The 16,726-nt window shown below is 40.3% G+C and overlaps 1 long non-coding RNA gene across 2 annotated transcripts in view; it reads left to right on the top strand.

Moving 5' to 3' along the window:
• LOC118969149 (uncharacterized) overlaps positions 1–16,726 on the top strand; it is a 77,095-nt gene that overhangs the window by 45,870 nt on the left and 14,499 nt on the right. The gene's annotated exons all lie outside the window — the stretch shown is intronic.

The raw sequence follows: 16,726 nt of genomic DNA, 5'->3' as shown, positions 1-16,726 counted from the left end.
TAAGCCAAGCGGAGAAAGAGAAATACCAAATGATTTCACTCATCTGAGGAGTATAGGAACAAAGGAAAAACTGAAGGAACAAAACAGCAGCAGAAATACAGAACCCAAAAATGGACTAACAGGTACCAAAGGGAAAGGAACTGGGGAGGATGGGTGGGCAGGGAGGGATAAGAGGGGGGAAGAAGAGGGGCGTATTAAGATTAGCATGCATGGGGGAGAGGAAGAAAGGGGAGGGTGGGCTGCACAACACAGAGAGGACAAGTAGTGACTCTACAACATTTTGCTAAGCTGATGGACAGTAACCGTAATGTGGTTGTTAGGGGGGACCTGATATAGGGGAGAGCATAGTAAACATAGTATTCTTCATGTAAGTGTAGATTAAAAATTTAAAAAAAAAAAAAAAAAGAAAGAAAGAAAGAAAAGGGGGATTACTCCTTAACAGGATAAAACTATTGGTAAATCAAAGATCAACGCATGCTTTAAATATCCTTAATGTTGATCACTTAAAGGGTGTCAGATGATCAGCTATGGAGGTACTCTTTTCTGATAATATTCCTTTCTCTTAATTAAAAAAAAAAAAAAAGCAGTTACTGTGTGCTGACCTCCAATGAGTTCTGCACAGTGGTATAGAGGGCATGTCAAAGTGTGGGCAAAGGGTCTGTTTGTTTCTACGCAGAAGATCAAGGCCTAACTTGGATACCCAGAAAATGAACTAAGATACGATATGAGGAGGATTTTCCGGCATCAGCACTCTCTGGAGGACTTGTGCCGGGGGATGATCATCAAAAAGCCTCCACAGGGATCCGGACGATGCTGCGGTTGTGGCTGCATCCAGCCCACCGTCTCCTGGACTTGCCATAGGAATGAGGAGGGAGATGTCTAGGCTGGCATGTGCATACAGTGAGACAACGAATTTGACCGGATCTGTACTGTTGGAACCCAACCAGGAGTTGGGAGGGGTGCAAGTTGCAGCACTCCAAAATCTCATGACTATAGACTATCTATGGTTAAAAGAACATATGGGATGTGAACAGATCCCAGAAATGGGCTGCTTTAATTTGTCTGATGGTTCAAGTACAGTTGGACAATATCCATCATATCATAGATAAATTTTCACAAATGCCTAGGGTGCCTAAATGGTTTTCTTGGCTTCACTGGAGATGGATGGTAATTATAGATTTGCTTTGTTTATGTCACCGTATTCCTATTATGTTAATATGTGTGTGCAAATTAGTTAGTAGTTTAAAACCTATACATACTTAAGGTACTCTACAAGAAGATATGTCAAAGAAATAATCAATCCTCCCATGTTTCCTTCATATGCTACATCTATAGCTTTTCTTCTTCCTTCCTAATTACAACCCTTAAATAGAATTCGTGCCTCATATCGAATTTACCGAGTATCATAATTCCTCCAGGTGGTAAAGATACCTCGAGACAAGTGCTGGGCATAGAAGCCACAGGGCATAAATCTGCAAAGAAGTAAAAAGCTAACCTTTGCAAACAATATGGCTTCTCTCTCACTTACCAACTTTACATTTCCCTGTATGGCCCCGGAAGATGACTGGTTAGCCAGAGACGGGTAAGATTCCTCAAGGGAGGAACAACCTAAGACAGGCACAGTCGCAGGGGGGCCATCAGGTGAGAATTTGGGGATCAACAGAGGTGAGGCTCAGAACCTCACCCCCCCTGCTTTGAGAGAAATCTTCTGCGTCCGTGGATGTCTTGCTGCCCTTGTCTAGCCTGGATTAATACTTAGTCCATAGGCACACACCTGATCATCTGATCATCTACATTTGCCTTCTTACAGCACTAAACTATGTTTTCTACCTTTATCTTGCATCTACCTACCACTTCAGCATTTTATTAAAAATAAAAATAAAAATAATAATAGGAGAAATGTGGGATCAACATATAAATCAAGTACAAAAATCAAACAAATATTCATATTTGACCTGATTGTTTATAGGTCATATTGCATGATCAAAACCGAAAGTTTCTGTGATGACTGCCCTTGTACTGTTCACCATGTAAGAATTTATTCACTATGTAAGAATTCGTTCACCATGTAAGAACTTGTTCGTTATGCTTCAGAAGATTGGAGACTGACGAGAATTAGGCTTGAGATGGATTAATGATTGTACATTGAGCGTTGACCCCCCTATACTGAATTTTATTGTTGTTAACAACCATTTGATCAATAAATATGAGAGATGCCCTCTCAAAAAAAAAAAAAAAAAGTATCTCAAAAAATGTGTATAGGGAGAAACTCTGCCAGAAGGTCTGGGTTGCACCTGATAAACAAATGCAGTGATGCTTTGCAGGGAAATACACTTAGAGGAGTAAATGAAGGTCACAAACAACCTCATATTGGCTCAGGTCAGGTTTGCCACCAAAGGGGTCCGGGAAGAAACTTCGTTCTCATAGCTTTTGGATTTCTAGAATTGTGGATGTGGGACTGCAGACTTGTACCCTATTGATAATGTTTTCAATATACCTGAAAACAGGTTGGCTTTCTGGGTGAGCTTATTTACTATTTTCTACTTGAATATTGGAACGTACCTATCATAAAAATAATTTTATTTAGGCATAATTGAGAGAGCTATTTAGGCTCAACCAGGCAATGTAGAGTTGCTCTTGGAGTTCTCTCCTGGTTTCAAGACTAAAGCCTCTACCTCAGGGTAGGGAGTGTCCCTGTCCTTCGGCTGTGCTGTTTGTCATGCAGGCAGAGTGCCTCTGCTGCATGCTACATCCCATGTGTTCCTCCATAAGCTGCCAGACTGAGAGGCCCAGACAGGTCATGTGCTGGAAGGAGCCAGTGGCCACATGCTCTTGGCAGAATGTATGGGAATTAGAATCATATTGCTTTATCCATTCAGCGTATATCTGTTGAGCACTTACGTTGTGCCAGATATTATAAGCTCTGTCTGAATAGCATTTTATTATTTCTAAAGTGCTTTCACAGTCATTTCTTCTTTTAGGAAAATGTAGTAAATACTGTTACCCTTGTTTCATGGTGAAAACAGTCTTAGCAAGCTTAAGTGTCACTTTAAGGCACAGATGTAGCTGACCTGAGACTTAAAGCCAATTCTTCCCTTTATGCCATGAATAATAGAGGTTTGCACTTCATGAAAATGGGGTGACTCTACATTTTGAACCCATAGAGATTAAACTGTTATCATTGGTTGATGTCAACCATCAAAAGAGAATTTATATAGTTTTTGGCCACACATGTCACGGGACCAGTTTTGGCTTCAGGTGGTTAGTTAGACATATCATAGTATAAGGGGTTGTCCTTTCTTTGGATGCTGTGCTGCATCATCCAGATCCCCACTTCAGCATGAAGGGGCTTAGTCCCTCAGCTCCTGGGACGGCTGCTGACTAATGTCTCTCTGGGCATTGCCATCAGTTGGAGCAAGAGCCTTCTTGTCCAAGGTCTCACCCCTTTGGGGGCAGCCCACGTCCCATGGTGCTGAACTATAAAGGCCCACCTCCTTCTGGCTGGGGACAACTCTGAAGGGCCATTCTTGCCCCAGACTTCCCTGTGGGGCTGGCTGAGACCTTGTTGTGTCTGCACTGCAGCCCCATTTCTCCCTCTGTGCAGGCTCCCTTTGTTTACTGTCTCGCCGAGGTATCGAGCGAAGGGATTCCCAAAAACACCTCTACACCTCACTCAGCAATCTCAGAGTCCGTTCCTGTGAATCCAGATCTCAGGGAAGGCAGAAAAATAGTTCTCAGGCCCTGACTGTTGAGAAAATTCTCCCTTTTGAGATTTTCTTTGATCATTAAAAAGGAAGGGAAAAAATGACCCCTTCTGAAATTCACAAGGTCGTTTGCTGAACTAGACACTCTGCCATTTGTTGTTTCCCTTTATTTACTAACTTTCACCCTAGTTTTAATTTATCTCAAAATATGAATAGACAAGCCTACTTGGACCCATTTTGCAACTGAAATTTGTTGCGGAACAGAAAACTACATGAGGAACTTGAAGGACAAGGCATTTGTTGAAACAGGAAACGCAGAACATTATAGCAGATTGGAGTACTTTTGGTAATGACGCATGGGCTTGAAATGATGTGAAAGGGAAATCGCTTAACCATGTAAACTGAACAAAGGAGGATTCCATGATAATGACCTCAGGCCCCAGTTTTCAGGCAAAAAAAAAACGGTGGGTTTTGGGATGAGGTCACCCTGGCACTGGATCCATCAGTCCACTTGGGCTTGGAAACTGGTTTGATTCTCTGCCAGAACATGAGTTAGTTTTCATCTGAACAGTCCTTCCACTTCTTTGAGGGTAAAAAATAGGCCCATTTTATAATGTACCACGAGATATCTCAGAGTAAGAGCTACTTTAGGGAAGGAGGATTTTCACAAGCAAACCAACTGAATTTGAGTTGGAGTTTCCAGGTTCAAACAGTTGCATTTGCTGGAGAAAAGGAAGAGGAGGAAGGGCTGTTATTGTTGTCATTGTTTTTCTAATATTTCCTACCAAGCAACTGCTTTGGGATAATAACAAAATGATTTCACTATAGAACAAATACAGAGAAAAGAAACAGGAGCTGTTTGATTGGCTAATAATGAACATAAAAGACTTCACGCTTGTTGAATGGCAGATTGAAATCCAGTGTGTATTCATGCAGATCTTATGGGGGTGGTATTGGATTGGACCACAAATTAGTGCTGGCATTAATGAGATGGAAGCTGTAAAATACAGAGTTCCAATAACCATGATCTCTGATAAGGCCCAATTGAAAGCACCCAGACCTTTCAGACAAGTTCTGTGTGAGAGCAGAGCAATAAACAACAAAGAGACATTCAAAATGGGGGAAAACTGGGGATTATATAACGGACTGGAGTGGTGTTAGAATGCTTGGTTAAAATGACACAGCACCGCTGAGTGACAAACGTAGCCTTGCCCAGAATAATGATTTTTAGAAACAGGACACTGTTTAGATGCTACTCAAAGAATCAGAGAGAAAGATTATGCCCTTTCATTGAAGGAAGTTGGTCTAAATCAGGAACTGCTCTGTAACAATACCTCTACTGCCACTGCTAATACCAGTATACCTGATATGTGATATGTACTGCGATTTATCGTTTATAGTGCCCTTAACTTTTGTTATCCTGTTCAATCCTCACAGTATTTTCATACTGGTACTTTAATACATGACCATACGCCCAGTTAGATTTTGAATTCCGTAACTGCAGGAACTGGGTCTCATTCACTTTATGAAGTTCCTCCTCTTTCTATTTAATTGTTGGTGAATTCTCCTAGGTAATTTATTTCAAAGAACACTGCCAGGTGGACAATCGCCTCTCTAAGCATTTCTTGGATTATGTGGCATATAGAATAAATACTATTATGGTAAAGTTATATACTGATACTAAGTTGGTAGATGGTCAGAAGTCACCATGTAACATTAACATGATGGACTGCATTTGCACGTGAAATTGTTGGCTAACCTCAGTCTGCAAAACTCATCCATAGCCTCTGTTTGTATATTCTTTTTCCTGAGTAGGCCAGCAAGATCTTGGGGTGAGCATGTGTGCCTCTTAACTGAGCCTCTCGGCTTCCTGGAACTCCATCGATAAGCTTTCAAGAGTTCATCTCAGGTGACCCAGTTGGTGCCTCTCCTGTCAGTGAGAGCCACGCTGATTTGTTGCTTAGCCTTCAGTTTTATTTTCTGTCCGTCCTGGGGCATGAAGTAGCTATTGGTTGTCCAGCCTGCTTTTTGTGGTTGCTGTGTTGGTATTGGGGACAGGATTGAGTGGGAAAACTTATATCATTTTTCTGATGGTTGCCATCTTGATTTTCTTCCACATTCTCATTTTCCATATAACCTTAGAGTTATTTTCATTCCTGTAGGTTCTTCAAGGGCCTGTTTGCATATGCTGGACTTTACCCTGCCTTTTTGTAGTCTGTCCTTTTAATTGAAGTTTGATATATCTGTGATCAGCACAGGGCCTGACATACAATGTATGTTTATTTAGAAAATGTTGAAATGAATGGTACAAGTAATAAGGTAATAAGGCCATGGTAAATGTTTGAGAAGGCAAGAACTTAATCCAATTGTGCACTTTTGTTTTGGGTTAGTTTTTTTTCCTTGCTATCTCCCTCTTTTTAAATAAACCATTTATTATGTATAAAGAAAAGTGCACCAATCATAAAGGTACACCTTAAGGAATCATTACAAAATGAACACACAAGTCAAGAAATAGGACTCTACTAGAAACCTAGATTTTTCATTTCTCCTTTCTAACCACTTCCCCTCCTCCTTGCCCGAAGGTAACCACTCTCCTGACTTCTAATACTTAGCTTAGTTTTGCCTGATTTGGACTTCATAAATTGACTCATACAATATATATTCTTTTGTGTCTGACTTTTGCTGTTCAACATTATGTCTGGGAAATTTGTCTATATTGTTGAGTGTATCCATAGTTTATTCTTTTTCATTACTCTGAGGTATTTCATCATGTGAATATCCATTCATTTATCATTCTGTTGTTAAATGGACAATTTGGGTCACTTACAGTGTTTGGCTCTCGTGAATAATGCTGTCATGAGCATTCGTGTACATGTCAGTGGCCCATATTTGTAATTTTAAGGGATAAGGGATTCTCATCCTTTATTGCCTCTTGGAACTGACTGGAGGAGAAGAGCCTGGGCATTATTCCCCCTGGGCATGAAGGCAAGGAATAGAGATTCCTCCTCAAACCCTGACAAAGGTATTCTTCCCAGTATAGAGCCTGAAGTTGTCCTTTGTGAAATAGCAGTTTGGATTGCTATTTGTGAAGATGCTTTCTTTCCTATTACTTCCAAATGTGAAATCCAGATCCACTCTAGAAAAGAAAAAAAAAGACTGGAAACTGGTTCTGAGTTGTGAGAGTTTCTTAAGAGCTATCCCATCGGCTTCTGTGAAGTGAAGGTTGAACTTAGTGGCAGTTGAGTTGCCTTCTTGTCTGAGAATCTATAAGGCAGTGAGCTATTATAAAAGAAGGGGTAGAACCTAAGCAGCTTTATTATTTCTAGATATCTGTGTGTGGTAATTGAAGCACAGCCCTTTCATACTCTGAAGCATACTGAAGCGTGGTTATTTGTTTATTCCTGTTTCTCAGACCAGAGGGCTCTCTTCACAGGTCCGGATGAAATCAGCATCTTTTTAGTCCCTAGAACAGGGCTTGCGCGTGGGCCATTCTCTCCTTGACTGCTCTCCTCAGGGTTCCCTTGGGAAGCTGCAGAGAGAAGGCTTGAGATTCGCTCTGAGAATATATCAGAACTTCTGAAGCATCTCCAGATTTTCCAAATTTGTCCCTCTGTGTTGACAGTCCAGTTCAAAGATTTTATCAGCACCCAGAGGCATGAAGTGAATGTCACTAATGAAAACACATAGTTAACACTAATAGAATCTTTCTACTGACCAGGCACCATTCTGTGTATTTTATATTTATTCATTCATTTAATTCTAGCAAATCTTATAAAAAGTGTTGTTATCCCCATTCCCAGGTAAGGAAAGTAAGACTCCAACAGATTAAGTGACTTATCTAAAGTTACCCACCTAGAAGGACAAAACCAGGATGGGAACCAGGCAGCCTGGCTGCAGAGCCCATAACATAACCATTCGACTATGCTGTTTCTCCTCAGAGATGCATAGGATGGAATTACCTGTTGATCAGTTTTGTGGTTGCTGTGCCTTAAGGGACAGCACCTTAAGGGATGTGACAATTTCCTATAAGTCTAAACACAATCCATATGGAAGCCTTGTATAGTAGTTGGGTACAGAACCCTAACCCATGGTGGAGCAGCTGAGGGCAAGTGTTCTGGAGACACACACCATGGATTTGAATCCTGGCACTGCCTCTCAGTCTTGTGACTTTGGCAATTGGCATAGCCTCTCTGAGCCCTGGTTTCCTTATCTATAAATTAGGTATAGTCATTTTTACTTCTACGAAATTTTTGAAAATGAGAAAATTTATATAAAATACTTAACATGACTGAAAAATAATAAACAATAAATGATAGTAATATTATTATTAGTAATATTAATATTATTAGCTGTGGAACTATGAAGGGTCTTCTCTTTCTTGGCATATTTCTTTCTGAAAAATGACTCATCTCTAGCCCCCTAATTTCTCTCTTGGGCAGACTTAAGGAAAATAGACTCCTTTTTCTCCAATACCCATTTTTTTTTATTGTGGTAAAAAATACATCATATAAATGTACCATTTTAACCATTTTTAAGTCTACTTTGGCATGAAATTTACATTGTTATGCAACCATCACCACCATCCATCTCCAGAATGTTTTCATCTTCCCAAACAGAAACTCTGTACCATTAGGCAGTAACTCCCCATCCCCCTTGTCACCAGCCCTTGCAAACACCACTCTACTTTCTGCATCTATGAATTTGACTCTCTAGGAGCCTCATACAAGTGGAATCATACACTATTTTTTCTGTTGTGACTAGCTTATTTCACTTAGCGTAATGTTTTCATTTTGTAGCATGCCAGTTTCCTTCCTTAAGGCTGAATAATATTCCAATGTATATATATACTGCAGTTTCTTTATCCATTCATCCATCAATTGGTTGTTTCCACCTTTTGGCTATTGTGAATAATACTGCTAAGGACATGAGTACAAATATCTGTTCGAGTCCCTGCTTTCAAATATTTTGGTATATACCCAGAAGTGGATTTGTTGCATCATATGTAATTCTATATTTTATTTTTTTGAGGAACTGCCATGCTGTTTACACAGTGGTTATACCACTTTTTATTCCCACCAGCAATGCACAAGGGTACCTTCTAATTTCTCCACATCCTTTTCAACACTTGTTAATTTCCGTGTTTTAATAACAGCCATCCTAATGTGTGTGATGTGGTATCTCATTGTGATTTTGATTTGAATTTCCTTATGGTTGGTGATATTGAGCATCTTTTCATGTGCTTATTTGACATTTTTTCTCCAATACCCATTTAAATTTTTTATGAAAAGCACATGCTCCCACTCACCACCACTATTTCATGAATTCATGCAAGGCAAGTCACAACACAACATAGCAGGTGGTAGTTTCCTTTATATTTTCATGATACTTCAGTGTTCCTCCTAGTTAGCATGTGGCGCTAGACCACCTTAGAGTGAGTTACTTGTGACAGATAGCTAATGTCAAATGATAGATGTTGATCTGTTTTACCTTGTGTTTTAATCCATCTGTCACAGTATTCTAATGGGGAAGAAAGCTTTGAGTGGGGATTATGGTAGTGTGGAAGTAGATCCCATGTATTGAACAAATAAATGATGCCTTTCTTCCCCAAGTAAATTTAATGAATATACCTTGTGCAGCCCTTGGCAATGTTGACCATTCTGTCCTTTTTGAACTTTTCTTCTCCTTTGGCTGTTCTGACACCATCCTCTGGACCCCATCCTGCCTGTCTAACATTCCTTCTACGTCTCTTTCCACTATCCTCATTCTTTAAATATTCGTTAAATATTGGCATTTTCCATTTCTGCTTTGGTGCTCTTTCCATCTGCATGGTCCTTCTCCCTACCTTTCACTTCTGTTTATTTATGGGGAGTTCCTAAACCTGTCTCCTGCCTGAGACTTTGAACTCCTGGCTTATTTACCCAGTTGTCTGTTTGTACCTGGAGGCTCCATGAGCATGTCAAACTCAGCGTGTCTAAGACTGAACTCATGATATTTTCCCCAATTAATTAGCTTTGTCAAGTTTTCCCTAAATTGATGTAAGACACTGCCATCCAGGACTCATGAAACAGGATAATCATCCTACATTCCTCTCTCTCCCTCACCTCCCCCTATCCAGTAGGTCACTGTTGGTTCTCCCTTCTATGTGTCCTTTAATTCTCACCCCGACCTTGCCTCAGTCTCTGAACTCATGCCTGCACCCTGCTGGCTCTGTGCCCAATGCGCTGTAAGCATGCATACATGCATAGTGGCTGTTCCTATTAGTTGCTTCAACCTCTTGTTACCACTCACTTAGGCTGTTGCAGTTGTCTCTGTTCTGCTTGTAATCTTGTCTCCATCAAATATATCCCTTAACTCCTTTTAATCATTATTAATTTTTCTCATAGCACTCATCTTAACATCTTACTGCTTAAAAACCCTTTAGTAGTTCCCTACTGTCCAGTGGTTAAGTTGCTCAGCTCAGCACATCAGGTCCTCTAGAATCTGGCTCCTGGCTAAAATTGAATCTGTCTTTGGCTGCTTCCCCATTGAGCCCTGTGTTCCAGATGGAACAAATGCCTGTAGTTCCCTGAACTCACCACACTGTTGCATGAATTTATGGCTTTGCACACACTCCTCCCCATGTATGAAATGTGTTCTTACCTCCTTTTCCTCCAATGCAGTTCATCCTTTGAGACCTCACCAGCTGACTTCTCTTACTTATTGCCTTCCTTTGCCTCTGGTTTTCCAGGATGGTCACCATCCCCTTATTTGTGCTGCTATAACTTGTACATTATCAGAGGTTTCCAAATCCATAAGACAGGAACTACTGACAACATCTTAGATGGAAGTTTTCCCAGCATTGAAAATAAAATAAAATTGGGAGGTTCAATCCCCAGTGGAAATCCTGTCTTAGTAGCATTTTTTTTCCAGATTGCTTTGTAATTATTTTTTTAAATATGTGCCTCCTGATTAATGTGGAACATGGAAAAGGCCTGGGTCAGAGTCTTCTTTCTCTGTGCAGTACCTGGAATTGCACCTGCTAATAGGTATTTATTAAGCTCCATCTGTGTGCCAAGCACTGCTCTAGGGGCTGTGAAATCATAAAGAACAAAAATTCCTGCCCTCCCTGAGGGAAATCTGCCCACTGCCCATCATTTTCCTCCCGAAAGGCTGATGTTATTCACTGAGTTTTCTGTGATTAGTGATATAAAGGGGGAAAAATCATTCAGAGAGAAAATATGAACTGTCAGATGAGAATGAAATTATAAGTAGTAAGAGGAGAATTAAATTAAGAGCAGTAAGCATCATGGATTTATAAAAACAAGTCATGTCAGACAAACTTAATTGCTTTTCCTGATAGAATTACCAAATTAGGGCTGGCGGGGTACAATAGCTTGAGGTTAGCTGAGCCCTTTGAAATAGTATCTATGGAAATTATACAAAATGAATTCAGATTGGCTTTGATGTGAGTCTGGTTCACTACCTTGACGGCTGATTGAAGAGGAGGAAAACTGAGGCAACACAAACAATACGGCACCAAGTTTAAACTGCCCAGCAGGGAGCATGGGTCTTTATTTGGATGTGTTTACTGTGATTGTTATAGGGGTTAAAGTATGATTTTGTGGTATTTACAAGACATTGAAAGAAAATCACATTTTGTGGGGCACCATTGCACGGAGCACAGAAATGAGTTGTTTCTGTATTATCATTGTAATGTTCTGGCCCTTGGAGTGATAATACCCAGTATTTTGCATAGTGCTTAAACCCTTGCTACTCAAAGTGTGGTCCACAGAATGCAGGCGCCTGGGGAGATGGCAGGATCTGGGAGCTTGTTAGAAACAGAATTGCAATTCTTACCATGGTGAATCTGAATGAATTTTAACAAAACCCCCAGGTGATAATCATGTGCACATTAAAATCTGAGAGGCACAGCCAGGTGTATTTCATACTGTTTTATGTGACATGAATTTTAGACCTTTGTCTCAGAGGTGCATGACATTGTGTTGATCTAATTAATAAACCAGGATTAAGTCTCAGTCTCAGTAAGTCCACTATTTACCCTTTTTGCTTTCCTTAAAATCAAGCATATGAGGTTGATGAAACTGCATCTTTGGGGAAGTTAGTAGGCCATACTGTTTTCCTTTATAAAGAGGAACTAACCACCTGCACCTCCTCGCAGGGTTTTTATGTGCCACACATGTAATGTACATCATCTATTTGTATCCTTTCACATCACTGAGAAATATATTACTATTCCCATTTTGCAGATATGGACACTGACATTTGGAATCTTAATGTAACTGACCTGAATTCATATTTTAGTAAATGGCAGAGCCAAAATTTAAATCTGACTCCCAAAGCCTTTGTATTTCATATCTATATTTGACAAGAGTTATATCATAGCTAGATGTGACAGGGATTTCAGAAGCTAGCACTGAAAGAGGGATTCCATTAAATATTTAGTGGGCATCTAATATTGTAGGAACCACTAAAAGTATTAGGGAATAAATAAGCCACAGGTCCTCCCTTTGTGAAGTTTGTAATCCGTGGAGATGGGAACGTGTATGTGTGTGTGTGTGTGTGTGTGTGTGTGTGTGTGTGTGTGTTTTGAAGTGGGGAGAATGGGGGGGTATTGCTTCCAAACTTGTGTCATATGTTGGGATAATGCAGATATTAAGAATGATGGAAAATTGTTCTACTTATAGGTTAACTGGATGACTGGTAAACATGAGGTATGGGAACAGATTAGAATATGTATATGCTATGAGCTATTAAGGACAAACTTTTAGTCAATCATTTTGCCTTTTTAGAATTTCTTCTAACCTTGTAAAAGAACATTATTGGGCCCTTAGAGAATTCTGTTATTCAGTATATACTGGTGAGAACTTTGGAAAGGTGATGAAGGAGATTAAAATGCCACCTGTTTTGTCACTGACCTTGGCCTAGTTCTAGGACCCACTGCCTTTCCGCATTTGAGATTGAGCTAAAAGAAAAATGTTTGTCTTCAATGTGAGTCTGGTCTCCAGAAACTACTGGGTGACAAGCAATCCAGAGTCCAAGAGTCCTTAGCAGGGAAATGGAACATTGAGAGATGTGGGACCAAGCATCTTCCAGAGACTTTTCCCCTAGTGGGCTCTCCAGCCCTCAGATTTCAGCTTAAGTGCTTTTTCTTCAGGAAAGCCTCTCTGATTCCACAGGCCAGGTGAGAGGAGGGGTCTGCCAGTGGTCCTGCACAGCTTCTCCTTTTCCTTCAAAGTCCTTGCCAGATTGTAATGGCTTTTATATCCATCCTTCCCCCTAGATCTCAGCTCCGTGAGGATGGAGCATGTGTCTCTTGGCATCAGTATTGTTTCCCAGGACCAAGTAGAATACAAGGCATAGAGTTGGTGTTAAATCAAGGACTCAATAGTTTTATTAAAATTTGGAAATCTGATATTTTTAGAAATCCTTTTTACTTAAAAAAAAACTGGTTCAGTAAATACCCCTTTTTATTGTTTTGTGCTAAAATACAGATAGTATAAGATTTATCATCCTGGCCATTTTAAATGTACAGCTCAGTGGCATTAAGTAATTCACACCATGTGGTACATCACCACTATCCACCCACAGTCTCTTCATTTTGCGAAACTGAAACCCTCTACCTATTAAACACAACTCCCCATTTTTTCCTCTTCCCAGCTCCTGGTAACCACCATTGTACTTTCTGCCTCTCTGAATTTGATTACTCTAGGTACCTCATACAAGTACACTCATACAGTATTTATCCTTTGAAGATCTTTTTCACTTTTATCTTTCTGAGTTAGCAAGAGACACAAACTGTGTGGTAGTGGAGTGAATCTTTTTTCATCTAATTTAAAGAGAAACATGCTTTTTCTTGGCCTGCTTATATTGATAGGGTCAGAGAATAATAGAAAAGGAAGAGATGTGGACAGATCATTTTCTTCAGGCTCTGACTTTTAAGCCTCAAGTATAAGATTTGTTGTCAGACTAAAACTCCAGTGGTGTGGGTATGGTGAACCAAGTATTTCCTGCTCATCTGGCAATCTATTGAATGTGGAAATCCAAGGCAATATAAGACAGTATTTTCTCCAACCTTACTTATTTCCACATCTCACCCACACTTCCAACGTAGTATTAGAGAGAAAGCACAGAATCAATCTAAGAAATGCAAATGAGAAATAAAAAAAGAATGAATGTGGCAGAGATCTGTGGGTGCTCATTTAATACCTGAATCATCGACTGGAATATACTTTTCTCCCCTTCCCAACCCCTCCCCAAATCTTGATGGCTTAGAGATGAAAGAGAGGACTTGCAAGGAGTTAGATTTACGTACACAACTTTTCTTGACAGGCTAGTAAATTGACAACAAATAGCCAGTAAAGATGAGACTTTTGAGACCCGTGTTTAGATCAGCTCTTTGTACTACTCAAACCAGCCGCCTGTGGTACGGGAAGGATGAGGGAGCAGTGTTTGGTGGTGGCTCAGCTCCATGGGCTGGGGCTGGAAATAGAGTCTTCCTTGGGGCTTAGAGCATTGTCAGATTCTGGGAGCACACAGCCAAGAGCTGAATAAGACACCAAAGTCCAGTAAGCCAGTTTAGGAGGTCTGAAGGGGTATGAAATGTGAAGGGGTCAGAGATCGTTACCAGAACCAAGAACCTGAAGGAGCAGTTAAAGCGTACATGGCTGAGGTCTGGGGCAGCAGCCAGGGCAGGGCGTTTTCCATGACCATGGTCCATGATGAGGATAATCTAGGCAAGTTTAAAGGGCTAGTGTAAGTACAGATACATATTGTCTGAGTTACTAAACGGGTCACACTGATTGTACTCTGTAGGCTTGTGCAGGGTTTCACGTTGCTATCTCCTTTCCTTAAAGCCCACCTCCTCTACGTCTTAGACATTAGCTGAAGTTATGTGACTGGCCTCAAATCCCTGTTGCAGACCACCCATCTGGATGCCGAACAATCTACTGGTGTTAATAGTGGGAGCTTCTAGCAAGCTAAGTTCTCTACCTCCAATGATTCTGCCTGGAATTGGAAATGTGTATCCACTTTGAGAGGCCTGCAGGTGTCTCAGAAACTTGGGGTCTTACACAAAACCATTTCCATGTCTTTAACACACATTGAGCTTTTACCTGTGCAGAGGTGATAACGGGCCTCCATTTATTCTTTCAACTTCCTTTGACTATTGAAACAAGTATTTATACAGTTTGCAGAGGATCTTTGCAGCCCATGTGCAAGTAAAAATACCTATATTATGGATAATAATATAATATATATGTCTTGCCAATGGTTTTCAGCCCCAGACAAATTCTCTATGGATTCAATGTGACCAAAGAAATGACAGTAGAAAGTGAAAAGGTTATACCCAACTTTATTTCTGCAGTGGCAGGTCAATCACTAGAATCCCATCCATTCAGAGTGAGTCTGTGTACAGCAAGCCGGTCTCTGCCTCTGGGTCTCTCTACCCCTGCAGCCATCTCAGTCTTTGTCCTCAGTGCTGCCGTCACTCCAGTCTCATCTCTGCTCTCCTGCAGCCTTGCAGCCCTGACATCGTGTCACCCAGAGCACTGGGCGGAGTTCTTTATATAGAGTCAGTAACGACATACTGCCCATACGTGTGTAGTGAGCTAGCCAACCAGGGCCAGGTGAGAATCCTGGCCACAGGAACCTTCACTTTATCCACAATATACAAATTATATAATATAAGTAAGTATATATTCTATCATATATATATATATAAAATACATGATAAGATGACTTAAGAGATCAGTGGATGAATTTGTCTTAGCTTTTGCAAATTGAGGTGCTACTGCCAGACCAAGTGATGCTTTTCTTCTTGGATCATATGGTACATGCATCAGTCTGACTAACATTAAAAATATTTCTCTTAGCAGGATGTGGTAGAGTTTTCTCTTTAATTCCAAATAACACCACTCCTTGAACTGGGAACAAACAATTCACTTGCAGCTCTGCTCTGCATTTATTTGTGATTTTCACATAAATCAACTTATATGAAAATGTATTCGTAATTTGAGCTTTCTCTATAGCGATAAAATGTTTCTGCTTCTGTGGTAGAAAATAGCTTATTATGCAAACAACATTGCCAGTCTTACATTATGCATGGGATTTACCTGGAGAACATCACAAAAGCTTCAAAAGAAAAGAAGAAAGGCCAGGGGAGGGGGAAGGTGCTTCATTTACTGCACCGTTTACCTAAAATAATTAGCTACAAATGAGCTAATACCTGTATTTAGCAACTTTTTAATATTGCTTTGGCTGATTCAGTGAAACAGTGGAGGAAAAAGAAAAAAATAGAAGGGCGGACTCCTGACAAATGGTGCCTTTCAGGATGTCAGCCCAGTGAAAAATGAGATCTGGTGGTTTCAAACTTAGGCCAGTGGTGATGAGTAATTAATGGTCAACTCATTTGAACTTGTGTGCTTGATCTAATTTGGGATATTGAGAGTTCACACTGATTTGCCTTTGAAAAGAATGTCGCTGTCAAATAAGAGGATTGTGTAAGATTGATGTGGGGAGCTCTGATTGGATGTACAACACATTTTATATTTAGAGAGGCAGCAGCAGAGTCAGACCTAACTGTGTGCACAGTGGGGCCACCATATCTGGAGGGAGAGCTGGTGTCCTTACTACATGGAATTCAAGCATATGATATAAACAGTGTATGGTATTTATTTTTTAAATCATATAACAAATATGAATGTCTTTTCACTGTGTTCTGTCCCGTGAATAAAACAATAATACAGTGTGGCTTCTACTCTTATGTTCCCTCCGTTGTAGTTGAGGAGGGGAGTGGGCAGGCAAAGAACAAGTAGCACAAATAATAATACAGTTGCAGCAATAGTGATAAATGCTACGAAGGAAGCATACAAGGACCATGATTTAAGGAGTTATGGGGTGATCCATCACCTTTAAGATATAGAATCTAATCTTTGGTAAATGAGTTAACCTCTGTAGACTTCTCTTTATAAATCATTAAGGAATACATGTATGGGAATTAGAATTACTTTACATAGTTATGTACA

This window comes from Manis javanica, chromosome 5 (assembly GCF_040802235.1).
Source record: "Manis javanica isolate MJ-LG chromosome 5, MJ_LKY, whole genome shotgun sequence".
In the NCBI taxonomy this organism is placed as follows: Eukaryota; Metazoa; Chordata; class Mammalia; order Pholidota; family Manidae; genus Manis; species Manis javanica.
Note: the sequence above shows the minus strand (reverse complement) of the source record. Positions and strands in the feature narration are given on the sequence as shown.